Source organism: Emydura macquarii, unplaced genomic scaffold, assembly GCF_026122565.2.
Source record: "Emydura macquarii macquarii isolate MOO-44397 ecotype Brisbane River unplaced genomic scaffold, CSIRO-AGI_Emac_v2 contig_705, whole genome shotgun sequence".
Classification (NCBI taxonomy): Eukaryota; Metazoa; Chordata; order Testudines; family Chelidae; genus Emydura; species Emydura macquarii.
The window spans coordinates 16607430-16625343 of record NW_027130842.1 but is presented as its reverse complement, the minus strand read 5'-3'; the positions used below and the strand labels follow the sequence as shown (position 1 = coordinate 16625343).

General features: G+C 44.3%; 1 protein-coding gene across 1 annotated transcript in view; it reads right to left on the bottom strand.

Annotated features, from left to right (window-relative positions):
- Nucleotides 1-10400, bottom strand: part of TULP4 (TUB like protein 4) — a 245722-nt gene extending 235322 nt beyond the window's left edge. Inside the window, exons 1-2 of the mRNA XM_067542484.1 lie at nucleotides 10327-10400; nucleotides 8975-9451 (exon numbers count right to left, since the gene is read on the bottom strand). The gene's annotated coding sequence lies outside the window, so the exon portion shown is untranslated. The remainder of the gene's footprint in view (nucleotides 1-8974; nucleotides 9452-10326) is intronic.
- Nucleotides 10401-17914: the final 7514 nt, after the last annotated feature.

Genomic DNA, 17914 nt, shown 5'->3' with positions numbered 1-17914 from the left:
TGCGCTGCAACATGAAGTAGTTTTCTTGATGCCAGTAAACTCTGAGAGTTGAATTCAAAATGGGAACATGCAACTCCCACATCTTCTCCTCCCTGTTGCCTCCCAACTCCCCCACCCAATGAACACACTGCTTTGAAATTTCCCTGCAGGAAGAAAAAAGAAACTTGAGAGGTTCTGGTGCTGGTGTTCAGATCACTCGACAAGGGGCAGAGTGAAGATGGCACAATCATTGCTACTTTTACTTTTGTTATGGGATAGTGAGCTACATTAGCAGCACAGCTGTGGGACAGTGTCCTTCAGAGGAATTTCAACAGTGCAGAGGGGAATGGCAAAGAATATGAGAGTCTCACAAATCTCCTGATTTATTTTAACCCCTGGTATTGGTTTGGCAGATTCAGAAATCTATTATTGTAAGGCCAAGCAGACTTTTTATGTTAGGAATGGGTTCTTGAATTTGTAGTAGCAGGTCTTTCCCTACAGCCCATCTGAAGGAAAGGAAAAGAGATTAGTGCAACAGGGAGGCCACAGAAACTCATCATGGGGAAGAAATGCAGTTCTCAGGTCAAATAGGAGAAACCCAGCAACAACACTTGGGAGTCACAGAAGGGAAAACGGAGACCAAAAATAGCGCAAGACATGTAGAATATATCTGCATTCTTGAACACAGTTTATATTTGAATCCCCTCCCTAGCTTCCAATTCTATCCCCACCATCTCCAAAAACATGGAGCTCCAAGGACTGACTGACTGACTTACTTTCTAAGGGGGTACTGTGGCCAAGGCAGAGTCACCATCTAAAAGTACTAATCCCTTGATTTTGAAGTCCCTGCCCCCACAGGGATTGGGGTGGGAAGACCTGTTAGTAATTGGTCAAATGAGTTATTTTGATTCAAATGACTAAGCATGTTTCACAAGCCAATGGGCAAAGCTATTATCTCCTCTGAGCATTTTCTCCTTATTCTCTTCTTTTAAAGATGGCCAATTCCTTCTCTCCCTATCTTGCACACCTGTAAGCTAAGCAGAACCCCATTTCCTGCCAAGTCAGAGTAGCATGTTAAGGGACATACTATGAGTTATTTTCAAAGAAGCCTCCACAGAAGCCAGCAAAGAGTCTCCTACAGCCACCAGCATTTTTTAAATCACCTAAACCAGCTCTGAGCACAGTTAGAAGGCATTTTTAACACAGAGCCTTCTCTAAACTACCTTTTCCAACATTGCTTCTACTTATGGAGCTAAAACAGCAGCAGCAATAGCGAGAACTTAGACAACAAAATACATAACAGTATCACAACCCACTCTACTGCTATTGCCCTTGAACCAACTCGGCATATATTGCAGAGATGTGTTTCCTCCTGCATGAGAGCATGTAAGAGACCAAGATGAAGCAGGAAAGTTCAGTCTGGAAGTTACAAAGTTTGGTTGACTACAAAATCTTTCCTGTTTTCTTTAAAGATAGGAGAGGCCAAGAATTTTAGTGCTGTCAGAATTTTAAAGAACAAACATAAACTTAACATTGTTATGTTATGATAAACAATTTATCAAGGAGTGAGGTGGATTTTTCATCACTTGAAATTTTTAAATAAAGTCTTTTTAAGAGTTCTGCTCTAGCCGTTAAGTACTACTGAAAAAATCTCACCCTAAAACTGTTCATGGGGAAGGTTAGTACTCCCTGATTCTTTTCAGTTTCAATAACCAATTTTAAGTATAAAGGCAGCCCTTACATCCAAGCTCAAAAAGCTTCAGTCAAGGTCAGGGTGAACATGAAGAGAGGATGTTTCTTTGAATCAAGATGAACGGCCAATATCAGTATTTTCTACTAGCTAGGAGTGACAGAAACGCACTAAGACTGTCCCATCAGCTTCTCCTTCACAAACACATCCTTGCCAATGACTGATCAATACAATCTTGTCATTGCTAACTCCCAATCATAAAAGCAAACAGCATACTAATTCAGCAATATACAGAGACCTCTTCTTCATTCGCTATCTACTCACAAACAGATGGAGTTTCAGAAGAGTAGCCTTCCAATTGCATCAAAGTTTGAGTGATGTCTACAATTATATGCTCCGCCTGTGTCTCTTATCCAAAACATATATCATTATCAACCTTATTTATTTAAAACTATTATTGTTATAGCAGTATAGTTGTGCCTGATGCTCTACAGAAATGTAAGATAAGATTGTGAGTTCTTAGGGCCTAATAGAGAACACAAAGACAAGAGAGACAAGGTGGGTGAAGTAGTATCTTTTATTGGACCAACTTCTGTCAGTGAGAGAGACAAGCTTTTGAACTATGCAGAGCTCTTCTTCTTTGTTACCTCACCTACCTTGTCTTTCTAGTATCCTGGGACCAATACAGCTGTAAAGACAAAGCAGCTAGGGAGTCATGCAACAAGATATTGTTTATTCCTTCCTATTTTCCCTTTTTTGTACATTTTTATTTCTAAATCTTTGTCTACTTGTCTTTTATTTTCAGTTGTATGTTTGAACCAATGTCCAGCTGCATGATTTTCTTTAATAAAACACTACACCTTAAGAAGCATCTTTCGTCCAGAGATTCCAAAGTATTCTATAAACATTAAGCCCCACAACTCCTATGGAGGTAGACAAAAAGCATTAGCCCCATTATACAGCTGAGTAAAGTAAGGCTGAATTTATGCAAGAAGAAGCTGAGCTTATGCAAGATCATGTAGCAAATTAGCGACAGCACTGAAAATAGAATCTAGGAATGCTCTAACCATTAGGTAGATCTGCGTAAGATACACTATGATAACAAATGCAACTCTTCAAGAGAGACAAATGTGATTTCACTAGAAAAAAAACCAATGGAATCTTATCAGGATACTAATCCAAATAGGTTATCAGTTATTTTTAATATTTATATTGCAGTAGCATCCAGAAGCCCCTCAATGATGACATGAGCTCCACTGTGCTAATCACTGAACAAAAAGAAGCAGTGCTTAGAGCACATACTAATGTAATTCCTGGAATACTTGTTATAACCGTGCAGATATCAGGGTTTCCCCTATACTAATTACGGTCAGAATCTGATCCAGCCTGGACTCAAGCATCTATGTATTAGCAAAGATTGGATGAGATCCCAAAATTCATTAGGATTTCTCAAATGAATCAAGTGGAGGTAAACCCTGAGAGCTTTCAAATGAGATGAAAATTGGGTAGAGCCCACTCAAAAAAAAAGCCATGCACTTTTTGGCTGAACAACAAAATTCATTTTTTTAAAACTGCACAAGGATTGAGCTAAATTTTAAGACCACGTGTATGATGAGTGGTTTTAAAAGTAATTTTGCTAAAGGAAAGCCAATATATTAAAACAAAAAGTTAGTGTTGTGGTAGATACACAAGGTAGTGATATAACAAAACATAAAGCAAAATTCCAAAAGGTCTAAACTTAAACAAAGGCAAGCAAGAAGACAGTGAAGTTTGAATCCAAGAAAAAGAATCACAGCCTGATGACCAATGAAAAGAAAGCATTCTGGTCACTGCAGCAATTTCTGCTGACAAATGATGGACACCTTCCACACTCCCCACCTCTCAGAGGAGCCGAGCCAATCCAATCTTTACCACATTCTCTAATGCTTACCCCCACTCTATCCTCAATCTTCTCTGGATTGACCCTCAGCAAGCCCACTATCAACTTGCAGGGAGATCAGAGTATTATCAACATAGTGAAGATCTATCAAGCCACCTCTCCACATTAATCCACCCAGTAGCAGAGGTGACAAGTTGTAACCCACCCTACACACGAGTCCTCAGGACAGAAAAGTAATTACCCAGAATTACTCTCTGCAATCACTCAAAGGAACGAAACTGTCTGCTTGCACACAGACCCAAGCAGGAGTCAATACCATCTCACAATCAATGGTCAGTCCACTAATATCAGCACAGACACCCAATTATCAGTGCATTCTAAGTGACTTAACTAGGACTAAAGTCAGCATAACAAGAGACAAGCTGATCTGAACCCTAGGCACTCACTGTCGCACCATACCCTTCTCCATAATCTCAACCAAAAATGGAATACAAGAAATAGGTCTACAGCTGGCCAGATTGTCATAGTCTAGCAATGGTTTCATGTGCAAAGTTGTATGTATGTTTCCTTACAAGAGCTTGCATTCTGCCCTCCTTAAAAGGAACTGTCAACCATTTCCACCTGCCAAGGTCCCTGTTCTGCCCTGCTATCTTTTGCCAGCCAGGAAGGACACAGCACAGACTGTGGAACAAAAAGTTCTCCCAGTACCTTCAGAACTTCAGTGAACAGCACCAACATAACTTCAGACAGAGAACATCCTGCTCTGTTCCAACAGCAGTGGACATCTCAGTCTAAATCACAGCTACTTTCAGTGCAGAATGGATCAAAGTTTCCTCCCAAACAGAGGCACTTGAATCAGCCTCCGGAAGAAGAGCCTGGATTAAGCAAGCTATCCAATCTGTGGAATAAATTATTTTCCTCCACTTTAGCATCAGTAAAATCTCAGAGATCTTGGTTTTTTGCATCCTGCACAATCATAACACTATATCTTAAGCAATTTTTAGGTCACCATCAGTCATCTTCAGCCCAGGACTCCCACCAGTGCCATTCCAGCCATCTGCTCTCTATATAAATAACAGTCTCAAAAACCACCAACGCAGTTGGTAGTGAAAACAAAATTGTTCTTATAAGACTTTTCAGATAATCCCTCTTCCTCCACACAACAACATTATCCTCAATCGGTGCTCTCCCATTTCATTTATTCAGAGTAACAGGTATTTCAACACAAAACTCTATATTAATAAAAAGATGTTCTTTAAGCCAAAGACCTCTGGAGGTAACAGTAGTGGGTCCTTCTACTGCAACAGATGAGGTAGCACTAATAGTGAACCCAGCCTATAATTTCTACAAGGAATACTGCCTCCCTTCCTCAGTTGTGATTCCTGGGGGCAGGCTCCCTAAACCAAAGCTGCTCTGGTGAATGATGTGATTTGGTGTTTAGTTTTATGGATTAGACACATTCTGCACAGATATTTACTGGGTAAAAAAAGATGTACTGCCAACCTACTGAAGAGAGGTCCATGGTGGGCACACCAATGAAGGCAAAGACCTCTGGAATGCCTGCAGCTCTGAGAAACAAGGGACAGAGACACCCCATTCTAAAATTCTTGTTTGCTTTTAATAGTACCACACAGAGGTTTCAGTTATTAGAGATGCAGAATAATTCTTATTCACCGTTGCCAATTAGGATTCGTAACAGGAGTTATGTAGGTTGGGGATCAATGCACTCTGTACTTGTCCCATTCCTTTTTAGAAAAGTTGCTGCATGTGATTCCAAGAAAGAAAAACCAGCACTAGTTACAGGTAAATACTATTCCATGATTATTCCACTAATTGAGCAGTTTTTCATTACATGATTGTTCTGCTAATGACAATATTCAGCCAATAAATGTATCCAATAAATGTTTTCCTAGAATTCAACCGGTTTTAACTGCTTTGTCTAGTTCATTTTGTCAGATGTTGTTGGGCAAGATCCTCACGGGCCCATCAGCCCTTTTATACTGAAGAAGAGGCTGGAGCAGCATTAAAAGGTTCTAAAGGCCCCACATCTAGCCACAGGAGGATTCCTTTGGTGCAGGCACTGATGAAGACAGCTATAAGGCTGTCTTCTGAATAGCTACAGTGAAGGAACTGCACATAAAAAAAAATCACGCCAAACCAACCTAATTTCCTTCTTTGACAGGATTACTGGCCTAGTGGATGGGGAGAAGAAACAGACACGATATCTTATCATCAAGAAACTCCTAAATGAAGCAATTCTTAAAATACACTAACATAGTACTTGTGATAATCACGTGTAAAAAATATCCCAATGGAGTGATGGCTGAAAACAAAGCAACAATTCAAGAGCACATATGTATCACTCGAGCATCAAAAGACATTCATGGACCAGGTTTACATCAAAGGAGAAGTAAAGACATAGGTGCAGGATTCTATATCACTAGCTCTCTACAGTTTTGATTCAGGGAAGACGGGAAGTGAGGGATCACAAGTGGTTAGTCGGATGCTGCATATGCCTCTTTGCTCTAGTAAACACCTCATCCCAGTTCACCCTTTTATCTGACAAATGTCATCAGGACCGCTGTCAAACTCATTTGACAGCCACACTCCTCTGCAGCTGAGTTGGCAGCCTGGCTGGCTAGCGAGCTCCACTGTTACTTCTGATACCCTGACAGACCCCATCTTTAATCAGTTCCCCCACTCCTAAGCATCAAGATCAGATCACTTCCCCCAGGGTGTGCCCTTCCACCATTCAGCAGAGAAATCTGTCCTACCTAGAAAAATTTATTAGGCCAGGCTTTGCTTCCAGCCCTGACGTGGAAAGGGTGATATGTAGTTTCAAACATCATAAAACTTACTTTTATATTAAATTGTAAATGCATTTTAATTTGAAGATTTATAAAACTGATTATACTGAGCGGAAGGATGGTCTTGTGGCTGGACATCAGTCAAAAGATCTGGGTTCTATTCTTGGCCCTGCCCCAAACTTCCAATATTGACTTTGGGCAAGTCATTTAATCTCTCCCTGTCCCTTACTTCCATCATCTATAAAATGCTAATTGGAATCACAGTGTAACATTTTTGTGGGTGTACATTAATACTGAATCATTTAAACATACACTTTAACTTTCGATTTTTTCCTTCTCCCAAGTCACTGTATGTTGTCCCTACTAAACAACATCATTAGGCATACGTTTACTTCAAGAATCATTCAGTAGTTTAAACAACAGTAATATTATTTGTAAGGATTTTAGAATAAACATCAATGAAATAAGTGAAGACAACTTTCACACTCTCTACAAAAAGGACTAAAAAATGTAGAATGAAAGTATCCATGAACAAGCCAGTCACAGCAATTAGCTAGCTGCCAGGTTTACAACCCAGAACAACACATTTCAAACCTGATTTTTTTTAAAAAGCTGTTATTTCCCCTAAGATAGAAAACTGATGAATATATCTTTAATTAAGGTCTCGTCCTGAATAAAAAATAAGTAGATTCTATTTTATATAGTTACACTTTGTTTGCTGTTTGTATTACAAGATTAAAAAACAGGCAACCTTTACTCATAAAAGTAATCCAGTTGACTGCAATTAATAGGGATTACTGGCATGAATAAGGGTTGCAGGATCAAATCCATAGCTAGTATCTCTGGGGTTCACCAAGATTTGATTGTTATGGAAAAACAGTAGCTTTAATGATTTTATGACAATTCTACTAAAATTCTTAATTTAATGAAAACTCCATTTTATTCCATTCATAAATCTCCCTTTTTATACAAACTAAGCTATTTCTATTTAAATTGAAAAACTGATCACTAGATATTCAGGGTTCATGCTTTATTCATATAATCATCTCCAAAGCTGTAAATATTTTAAAAATGTGTTATGGTAAAGCACTTGCTATTTTGATGCTATATATTGAATGTCATTCAACAGACACTTTCAGCTCTAATCTTAAATTTCACAACCAGTCTGTGAAGGCTAGCATTTAAACTCAATCTCTCTAGTTTACAGCTCTGATATATTCAAACCCCAGCTGTACACAACACACTTATCGAAACCTCTAATTTGAAAACACCGTGTGTGGTGGCTCTTGAATGGGTATTCCTTGGACAGGCATACTTCACCCTTGCAGAATGAACTTGCCTACAAGATTATATGACTGCAGTTACATTTTTAAAGTACAAGTTTAAGAAACCAGTTCTCTTTTAGAGGCCTTGTATTCAAACATTAAGTGCTGAACAGGCAAATTATCCCTGCACTTGTCAAGACATCATGCTCAAGCCTGTTCCCTGGACATGGGCATTTACTGAAACCTTCAGTAGACCCATAACAGGAAAGAGAAAGAGAAGGAATTACATTTGCTAGGCAAATTCCCCCCCACACACCCTCCAATCCCTCTGTAAATTTCCTAACCCCGGAGTGAAAGAAGGTCATGGACAAAAACCTAGTGTTACAGATATTGCATGGAAGACTAGAGCTGACACTGGATCACATTACTAACTACAGCTTCCCACACACACCAGCACAAAAGCACCCGCTTGCTTACCGTATCCCATCCTTCCTCACAGTTTCTAGGCGCCAGCTGGCACCAGAAATGTCCTTACCAATAGATCCAAAGTGCAGGATTAACACCATTTAAAAACAGAGAGATGGGGGCATAGGGAGCAAGCCATACAGTTTACTAGAGGAAGAGAAACACCCAAACAGTGCTACCCAGGTGTCCATGCAGATTCTAGAACCACCTCAGGTAGGTGGAATCAGTCAGACCAATCTCCTAACCCCCCAGCTGATATCTACCGCCCTTAGGGGTGGTGGTGGTAGTAGTGGGGAGGGAGAGGGGGCTCTCTCCTTTCCAGGGCACACAGCTAGCAAAATGTGGCGGTGGTGGCTGTGGCTGTGGCTGCTGCTGCTAAAGCCGAAGATTTTCTGTGACCACAGCACCCAGCAGAGCCGGTCCCGGCCCGTGCCTTTCACACCCACCGCCAGAACAAAAGAAAAACAGATCTGGAGCCGCCTGCCTCGGTGCGGGTGACAGCCTCCCCCCCGCCCGCCCGTTCCCACCCGGGATTTGGCGGCTGTTCCCTGAGCCACTTCACACACACACACCCCACGACCACCCCCCGCTCCTTGCCCAGGGAACCTCGGCCAGCACAGAAGCCCCCCTCGCCTGCAGCCTCCCAGCCGCGTGCGGGGACAGGCGCGCGGGGAGGACGGGGGGGAGGAAGGCGAGAGCTGCCAGCTGCAGCCCGGCTCCAGCCTCTCGGCGCGCACAGACAGACAGGCAGACAGGCAGCCCCGCCGCTGCCCTCCCCGCGGGGCCAGCCTTCCCCCTCCAGCCCCGCCGCTGCCCGGCGCCGCTGCGCCCCGCACAGGGTCATGTCCCGGCTCCCACCTCCTCCTCCCCGGCCCCGGCCCCGGCTTACCGCTCCGGGGCGCAGCGCAGGCGGCGACGGCCGCCATTCTCTCGCTGCCCGCTCCGCCCGCCCGCCTCCCTCCGCCCGCAGCCCAGCGTCTGGGGAGGGGAAGGGAAGGGATCTCCTCGCCTCGCCTCTCCGCCAGCCTCTCTCGCCCTGCCTGCTCCGTCTCTCGCTGCAGCTGCTGCTGAGGCGGCAGCGGCTGGGCCCGGCTCCGCCTCCACGTGATGCAACCACATGACCCAACACATTTTCCCCCGAGCGAGCCCCAGCGCCCCTGGCCCGGGCCTGGCCTCAGCCTTCCCCCGCCTGGCCTCGGCGGGATCCCGCAGTGGCCGCGCCTGAGGCGCCGCTGTCCTTCTTCGCCCTCCTCCCAGCTCGCGGGTGCTCGAGGGCTCCCCGCACCTCAGGGCGCACGACTCTGGAAATCGCTCTATGCTGCGTGGCAATAACCTGGTGTTTTGGCGGGGACCGGAGCCCAATAGGCTGGAGGACGAGGGGCAAACTTGGAAGTGGGGGGAAGCCGGGTATTGCTTCCCCCCCCCCAAGTACTGCAAAATCCCCAGGCTGCCTGCTCCCCACCCCCCTCAGTTCCCCCAAACTGGCTTAAAACGCATAAGATTTAACAATCATTTGGGGGTCTTTTTTATGTGGTGCACAGAGGGTTCCCATTTTCAAGCTTTTCTCTGCTGCTGGGAGAGAGCTAGAAACTTGCTTGTAAAAAAAGAGTGGGATTTCCAGATGCTAACCTGAGCCGGTGTGGCGCTTTAAGAAACAAACCCTCTACTAGAAGACTTGCAATACCATGGTGATGAGCGCTGACAATGCTGCAACCCTTAGTGTTTCCCTGAGGGTGACCAGATAGCAAGTGTGAAAAATAAGGACAGAGGGTAGCAGATAATAGGCACCTCCGTAGGAAAAAGCTCCAAATAGTAGGACTGTCCCTATAAAATCAGGACATCTGGTCACCCTAGTTTCTCTTCCGATCACATTTCATTCCATTATGTGTTCTTGCTTGACAAGGCCCTTAGACAGTTTGCAACTGAGGGATTAGGGTTTGGTTAAAAGCCAGAGTGAGTTAGAACCCACCCAACTGAATGGCAGACACTGACTGGTCAAGCTGAGGTCTTAGTCTGGTAGCCTGCTAGAGTTGCCCAGAGAGTTGGGAACCACTTTTTTGGGAACATTTGAGAAAAAAAGCCTATGAGCAGTTTCTCTCCAAACCTTCCCCCCAAAGACAGAAAGATCATTTGGTAAACAACTCTTCTGTTGGGCACCCTCTTAATAGGCAATCTCCCTCCCTCAGCATGTATCCAGGCTCATCAATACATTGAGTGTGAAAAATGGGACATTTCCCTTACCTGTTGTGAGGCAGAAACGTTGCAGATTGTGACTGCTGAAGATAACCCTTTGCACTTAACAAAGAATAAAGTTGGCAATAAAGGCTCAGGGCATTGGTATTGGAAAACAAGGCCTTTCACCTCTAGGGCAGTAGTTGGTGTCTCTTTAAGGCCTTTCTATGTTACAAATTCGGGGCTCAGTAACAACAGGTTTAAAAATCTGTAGTGTAGACAGTACCTTAACTGCTGAAACCAGGCTGTGAGCATATGCCCCTTCCTCAGAAGTGAACAAGAAAAAGCCAGAATATAAGGAGCTAAATACTTACTTGCTGAAGGGAAGGAGGAACAACCTGTAATACTCAAGAGACTGCCTGCATGCAGTTGTTCATCTCTTCCCAATTTAAAGGGCCAGCTTCCAGCTACCCAGGAAAGCAATGCTGGTAGAGAATCCTATGAGTACACTTAATTGGAGAGTTCCAGAATAGCTAAAAAGTCAGAAAGCAAGGAAATATTAGAAAAAGGGACCTGAATTCCAGCCTTTCTGAGAATTATCCAAATAGCCAGAGAGTTCCAGAACTAACAGCAGGTGTGCTATGTATTTGAACTAGTCATAGCTTTTTAAAATTATTGTTGTTCTGTTCATATGATAAATATGTTGTTCTCATTAGGACATGCATCCTGTGCTTGAGATATACCACCACATAGGCTAAAGCCTTGGCTCTTGTTAAAGGAGCGCTGTGATTGAAGAACCATGCTCATTAGCAGGAGATGAGTGTTCTGTTCCTGAGTGTGCTACAAAATTCTTGTGCCCCCTTGGGGAAATCACTTAGGCCTTGTCTACACTAAAGAGTGTTGTCGATGCAAGTTACAGCAATGATCAAAAAGCATTATAAATACAATGCTTGTGCTTGTTCACATGGCACTCGTGTCTCTGAAGCGCATCCACACTTGGTGCTCTAGCAATGAACTGTGGGCAGCTATCCCTCTGTGCAACTTGCCACTGTACTGCTAGGAGTTGTGGGAAGGTGGAGAGGATTGCAGTGCATCATGGCTGCATGCTCAACATCCCAAGATGCAGTGATTTCCATCCCATCGTTCCATAGGTTTCCAACTGTTTTGTGGCCTTTTTCAATGACCTGTTTCCTTTGCACCTGCCATCTCTATCTGAAAAGATGGATCCTGCACTGATCTCCACTGTTGTTGTCATGCTCTGAACACATCACAGCCACTCATGTCATGAGCTCCCACGCTGAACAGGAATCCGAGGCTCCTGACCTGCTGCATGCCATGCAAACAAACGATGCCAGATTACTGTTTGCATTCATGCAGCATCTGCACATGGTGCACTGCTGCTTTTGGGTGTGTGAAACAAGCACTGAGTGGTGGGATTGCATGATTATGAAGGTCTGGGATGACAAGCAGTGGCTGCAGAAATTTCGAATGCACAAAGCCACCTTCACGGAACTCTGTCCGAAGCTCGCCCCTGCTCTGCAGTGCAAGGACACCAGAATGAGAACTACCGTCTTGGTGGAGACGTGTGCAGTGATCACCATGTGAAAGCTGGCAATTCCAAACTGCTACTGGTCAGTCACTAATCATTTGGAATTGGAAAGTCCACCGTTGGCGCTGTGTTATCACAAGTGTGCAGCGCCATTAATCGCATTCTGCTACGAAGGACTGTGAGTCTTGGAAATGTGCAGGAAATAGTGCATGGATTTGCAGTGATGGGAATCCCTAACTGTGGCAGGGCGATAGATGGCATGTACACCTATCCCAATTTTGGCCCCAGACCATCTTACAACAGAGTATATCAATAAAACGGGGTGCGTCTCAATGGTACTGCAGGCATTTGTGGATCACTGTGGGCATTTCACTGACCTCAACGCGGGTTGGTCGGGGAAGGTGTATGATGCACACATCTTCAGGAATGCTGGCCTGTACAGAAAGCTGCAAGCAGGGTCTTTCTTTCCAGACCAAAAGATTTCAATAAGGGATGTTGAAATGCTCATAGTGATCCTGGGAGACCTAGCCTATCTCTTACTGCCATGGCTCATGAAGCTTTATACGGGCAACCTGGATAATAGCAAGAAACGCTTTGATGACAGACTGAGTGGTGCCGAATGACTGCTGAATGTACATTTGGCAGATTAAAAGCTCACTGGCGATGCCTTTATGGCAGACTAGAGCTAAATGAGGAATATAGTCCTTGGTAATAGCCACCTGCTGTGTGCTCCATAATATTTGTGAAGCTAAGGGTGAAAAGTTTTCCCCTGGGTGGAGCGCAGAGGCGGGTTGCCTTGTGGTAGTGGCATACCGTAGGTCTCCGGCACCTGGGGGCCATACTTATATTGGCACCCCCCTTCAGCAGTGCCCCACGGAGGGGTGTCTGCGGGCCCATGTCCTGCTCTCCCCCACTTGCCCCCATCGGTGGCAACAGCAGCATTGGCAGTGCCCCATGTGGGGGGTCTGTGGGCCCATTTCTCGCTCTCCTCCCACTGTGGGGGTGGCGGGGGCTGCCTGGCAGCGGGGTCCCTGGGCTTGTGACTCCCTCCTGGCGCCCAGAGCAGGGGCGGAGGAGCTGGGAGGATGCCCTGACTGCCTGTGACGAGGTGGCTACTCTTCTGAGGGCCTGGCCAGTGGCCCTCCCCCAGCCAGCACCCGGAGGCATGGCCCTCCCCCCACTTGGTACGCCACTGCCTTGTGGCTGACTATAAACAACCAGATGGCAGGACTATTAGAGGGGCACAATGGGGGCCATTCGACTCAGGGAGGCCTTGCAGAACCATTTTGACAATGAGCACCAATAAGGTGTCTTTGTAAACAGGACTGTGCCATGCTATGACTGCTAGCCAGCGTGCACTGTGTATCCATGTAAGCTGCAACCACCGTGTGCAAGAGACAAATAAAGATTGCTTATCCTAATATCCTTTAGTATGTCTTTATTAAATAACAATTATTCACAACACACACACAAATCTGGGCTGGAGGGGAGAAAGCAGTGAGAGGCAGTGTGGGCTATGACAGCCGGGTGTAAGTCCAGCTATCATTCTGGAAGCTGTCTGAAGGGGTGGAGTTAATGGGGTACGGAGATGTGCCGGGAGTTGGGTAGGAATGTGTTTGTGGAGTTTGGGGAGAGCATGGAAAGCAGTTCTGTATTGGCTGCAAGGAGGGACAAGCATGTATGAATTCAGTCTGCAGCAGTCTGCAGACTTTAGCAGGGCCATTTGTTCCTCCATGGCTTTTATCATGTGCTTGTGACCTGCTATCACTTGCTCCCGGTTTTCTCTCCTCTTCTGCTTATCAATTTTTTGATATTTGGTTACACTGTGTCTCCATGCCCTTTGTTCCCTTTTTTTCTGCCTCTGAGGACTGGAAGAATTCTTGGAACATCTCCTCTTTGCTTCTCTGCAGTCATTTTCTTATCAGCCACAGGCACTCAGCAGGTGTGTAGGAGTTCCCCTTTAAGGGCATATCTGTAGAAGCACAATAAAAAATTAACAGAAGCATGATTATCTGTGCATTCACAGCATTGCATTGATTCATTACTGTAAAATACACCTCTTTCTCACTATCCCCTGGCAAGTGCACAGCTCAGCAATCAGCCAGCGCATGGTGAGTTGTGCCTGAGAGGAGGGGGCACTGAAGCTGGGGAAAAGGTTCTCAGTGGTTGTTTGGGGAATTGATGCAGGTAGATGGGGAAAACTTCAATTTGTGCCACCATATTCCACAGGTAGGGGCCATAGAAGCTGATATCTCACTCCTGACCTGAGAGTAAGCAGGAATGCAAGGGTGCATCTGTTCCTTGTGAGCAGCTTCAAACCAGGTCCCTATGCTGTTTGCCTGTGTCCGCTTTGGTCCCTGCACAAGTGATTGCCAATTGGTGTGGGAAATTTTCCAACAGGGGAAGAAACAAAGCAGCTCTGCCAAGGAATCTCTGGCAGAGGATTGGTGAGTACCTCCAGGAAAGTTTCCCAGAGATCTATCTGGAAGATTCCTGTGAAATCTCAGTGTGCATTAACACACTTCTGGCACACTGCCTACCTGCACAGGGGAATGGGAAGCACACGCAAACACAGCTACTCTTGTGCATTTCTATCCCTTCAATCAGCTGTATAATTCCAGAAAGCAAAGGACAGCTGTACCGCATGTAACCAAGCAGCATCAGCTCAAAAAAAATAATTTACCAGAGCTCCCCTCTCCTGCATCCTGCACACTAGAGCTGGAGGGCTGGGACTGGCTTGAATCCCCCAGGGTCAAGAAGAGGTCCTGGCTCCCCATGTCAAGAAACGACCCAATGCCTTGCTCTGCATCGTCCTCCAACTCGACTTCCTCATCCATGACTTGTTCGTTCGGGTTGAGTCTGGTGTCCGCTGTCTTCAGGCCTGTGGAGGTATCCATGGGTTTGTTGGCAGTTGAGGTGGGGTCATCACTGAAGATGGCTTCCAGCTCCTTATAGAACCAGCAGGTCTTTGGCTCTGCACCAGAGTGATGGTTTGACTCCCTAGCCTTTTGATACTGCTACTGCAGCTCCTTGATTTTCGTATGACACTGCAGAGTGTCCCATTCATAGCCCTTTTCCTCCATGCCACAAGAAATCTGACCATAGGTATCAAAGTTCATTTGGCTGGAACGGAGCTGGGATTGCACAGCCTCCTCTCCCCAAATGCTGATCAGATCCAGAAACTCTAGTGTCCTCCCAGCAGGAGAGCATTTGGTGAGTGGAGCCTCCATGGTCAGCTGGGAAGATGCGATCTGAGCTCTCCATGCCAACCAAGCAGGAAGTGGAATGTCAAAAATTCCTAGGACTTCAAAGGGGGAGGGGTGGATGGCTGCAGGGCAGGGGAGTTCAAACTGATGGCCAGAGTGGTTAGGATGGGCATTGTGGGACACCTCCTGGAGGCTATTTACCATGACATAACCAAGCACTGTGTTTACACTGACACTTTGTCGCTAAAAGTTTGGCGTAAAAAACTCTATGCTTCTTGTCGTGTTGGTTTTATTTTGTCACAAAATCAGGGGAGTTGGGTTGGCCAAGAGGAGGGAGATTGTAGTATGTACACCACTCCTATTTTAGCACTAAAAGATGACTATGGTCAACAAAAGACTTTAGTCTTTCTGTGCAGTTGGAATCAGGAATAATACTGTCCTAATTTATGGGGTATCTTAAGGTTTTATTCATTAAGGTGTGTTGGATTTTCGGATGCTACAGTGACAAATATCATAGAAATGCTTACCACAAAGGAAAAGAATAAGGCTCTAACCTAGTTTGTAAATACAATTAGGTCCTCTTCATGCTACACATTTTAACAATGTTTTAACCAGGTCAGGGGACAACTGTGTTGTAAGCAGGTCCGTTTCCCCAGTTGTTTTTTAAACTGTTGTAGCCGGATCCTTAATCATTAGCAAAAGTTGTTACTATCTACTTCCTGTTCACTGGCTTCTGTGAAATGAGTTGGTGTCCTCCAAGGCATACACTTCACGAAAGCCACCATCATCAAGTGTGAAGACGAAACATATTGGGGAAGTGGACCATGGTAAATAATGAAGGGGACAGATCACTGAGACAGAGTGAGCTGGATCATTTGGTAAACTGGCCATAAGCAAACAATATGTTTTAATATGGCCAAATACCTCTGGATACATACATTTAAGAATGTAGGCCAGGTCTACTGGCTGGGGGACCCTATGCTGGAATGCAGTGGCTCTGAAAGGGATTTGGGTGTCACAGTGGATAATCAGCTGAACATGAGCTCCCAGTGCAACAATGTAGCCAACAGAGCAAGTGTGATCCTTGTATGTATAAATGGGAGTATCAAGTAGGAGCAGAGAGATTGTATTACCTCTATATTGGGCACTGGTCTGACTGCTACTGGAATTTTATGTCCAGTTCTGGTGTCCACAATTCAAGAAAGATGTTGATAGATTGGAAAGGATTCAGAGAAGAGCCAGGAGTATGATTTAAAGGATTGAAAAACCTGCCGTATAGTGATAGATTCAAGGAGTTCAATCTATTGTTTAACAAAGAGAAAGTTAAGGGTGACTTGATCATTCTCTAAGTACCTACATGTGGAATAGAAATTTGATAATAGAGGGCTCTTCAGTCTAGAAGACAAACATATAACAAAATCCAGAGACTGGAAGCTGAAGCTAGACAATTCAGACCAGAAATAAAGCTCAATTTTTTAACTAGGTAATTAACAAGTGGAAGAATTTATCAAGGGTTGCAACGGATTCTCCATCACTGAAAATTTTTAAATCAAGATTGGATTTTTTCTAAAAAGATATGCTCTAGTTCAAACAAGAATTATTTAGGGGAAATCCTATGGCCTGTGTTGTACAGGAGGTCAGACTAGATTATCACAACGGTCCCTTCTGGCTTTATAATCTATGATTTATATTTTCATAGGAGTGGCTAAGGACAGAAGGTGAATAGAGAATAAACTACCCTTTCACCCATAGAGGTGGCCCTATCAGTGTAACAAATCCATGTTGCAAACACATAAAATCATTCCATAAAATCAGTCACACAGACACAAGTGTAGCTGGAACTAGAAGTCAGGTTCCTCATTTTCCACAGTCCAAGGCTCTACCACTTGAGCAAAAACCTAAAGTAGCAGTCTGTGTTAGCTGGTACCAGTAGTAGGTGGTCTCTAAACCTTTCTATAGGCCAGTCACTAGAGAGTAACACTGCTCACTCATTCTGTAAACACAAAGCCATGTCACCATTGGGAAAACGCTGTGAAGGCAGTGAAAGAACCTTGTACTGCTACTGCCTTTTGCTGTATCTGTTTGTGGCTAAACAAAAGACTTCTGTGTCTTGAGGGTTGTCAAGCAGGTACATTTAATGAATACATAATTCACATGCTAAAAATATTTTAAAGTTAAAAATAAGTAATAAATCCTGGAGAGAACCCAAGAAAATACTGACTGCCTCTTTCCTCCCTAACTTCGTAATTAATCCCTTTCTCCAGTGCAATAATTCCAACCTCAGATAGTGATTTATGATAGAACAGTGTGGTCTAAAAGTTTTATTAGCATAGGTTTGGCATTGAAAAATTTCTCACAGTTGAAAAAGCCACAAGTTAGTTGAGTAAATTACCTAAAATGAGTGTCAATAAAATCTTCATACCACACCATCATTATTTTGTTTATGCCTCATATTAAAGCTATTTTAGAAATGTTTCAGCAAGTTTCTTTTATTTGTTTTTTATCCCTCCACCTATAAAGTCAGGCTGACAGTTACCTGAATCAAATATTAGAGAGAAAAAATCATTAATAAAATTTGTATAGATTTATGGAAAAGTGTTATAAGCTAATTTTTAGCAATCATAATGCTGTGATTTTAGGGTCAAGGACACTGGAGATAATATCCTACCCTTCCAAAAGAACCTTGGGATCTTCAATAAACACTTTTGGTCAGGACTTTGGTTTTCTTTCTAAGTCAAAGGATAGCACCTCTAGTACTAGTGTCCCTTTGCACCAGCCTAGCACATTGGTTCAGTAGTGACTCAGAGGGAAGAATGCCATGTATTGAATCAACATCATAAACCCCTGACTTATTTAGCTGTTCCTTGGCAGTCTCCTATCTAAATACTGACCCACCCCCAAC